This window comes from Suricata suricatta, chromosome 1 (assembly GCF_006229205.1).
Source record: "Suricata suricatta isolate VVHF042 chromosome 1, meerkat_22Aug2017_6uvM2_HiC, whole genome shotgun sequence".
Classification (NCBI taxonomy): domain Eukaryota; kingdom Metazoa; phylum Chordata; class Mammalia; order Carnivora; family Herpestidae; genus Suricata; species Suricata suricatta.
Window position 1 is genome coordinate 163,073,473 of NC_043700.1, and position 1,389 is coordinate 163,074,861.

Sequence of the window (1,389 nt, forward strand, 5' to 3'; positions counted from 1 at the left end):
AGGCGCCCCAGGTTTTTTTTTTTTTTTGAGAGACAGAGAGAGACAGTGTGAGCATGGGAGAGTCAGAGAGAGAGGGAGACACAGAATCTGAAGCAGGCCCCAAGCTCTGAGCTAGCTGTCAGCACAGAGCCCAATACGGGGCTTGAACCCACAAACCGTGAGATCATGACCTGCGCCGAAGTTGGATGCTTAACCATCTGAGCCACGCTTTTTGTTTTTTAATTAAAAAAAAATTTTTTTAAATGTTTATTTTTGAAAAACAAAGCATGAGCGGTGGAGGGGCAGAGAGAGAGGGCGACACAGAATCTGAAATAGGCTCAGGCTCTGAGCTGTCAGCACAGAGCCAAACACAGGGCTCAAACTCACAAACCACGAACGAGATCATGACCTGAGTCCAAGTTGGACACTTAAACGATTGAGCCACCCAGGTGCCCCCTTAATCTGCCTTCTTTTAAGAATTTCTTTCATTACAGGTTTTAAATAATTTTTTAGTTCTTTTTCATGTGTTTTATGCTTAGTGTTCATTGAATTTTTGGATTGGCGGTTATCATTTTCATCAAATTTGGGGATTTTTTTCAACCTTTACTTTTTCAAATATTCTATTTCTATACCCCAGCTCCTTCTGGGACTCCAATGATACATAAATTAGGCTCTTGAAGTTGTTTCACAATTCTGTGATACTCTATACATCTCTCAGTGGTTGCCCCTGGGGTATTTTGGGGGAGGTAGAAGTGGGGGTGCAGGAGGGCACAAGGGGATGTTTATGTTACTGTATCTTTTTTTTTTATCAATTTTTTTAAAATTTATTTTTGGGAGAGAGACAGTGTGAGCAAGAGAGGGTCAGAGATAGAGAGAGAGAGACACACACACACAGAATCCAAAGAGAGGCTCCAGGCTCTGAGCTAACTGTCAGCACAGATTCTGACGTGGGGCTCAAACCCATGAACCATAAGATCATGACCTGAGCTGAAGTCAGATACTTAACTGACTGAGCCACCCAGGCGCCCCAATGTTGCCATATCTTGAAGTTCACTAACCTTTTCCAAATAACCAAGTTCTGTTTCTTTTGTGCTTAGCAGTTCACTCTCAAATAATCTCCATCCTCTCACATTTTACTATAAGCAGCAAGCAGAAACTAGGCTGAGCCTTCAAATACCTTAGCTGAAAATATCCTTAGTTAAATATGTAAGTTTATCACCTACAAGTTCTGCTTTCCACCCAACATAATAAAACTTAACTAAATTATCTACCACTCTATAAAAAGGATCAACTTTTTGCTAGCATTCAATAACATGTTCCTTATTTCCATCTGAGACCTCACCAGAAGCACCTTGAACATTCCTATTTTCAGCAACATTCTGTTATGACAATCTATATCTTCTCTAAAAC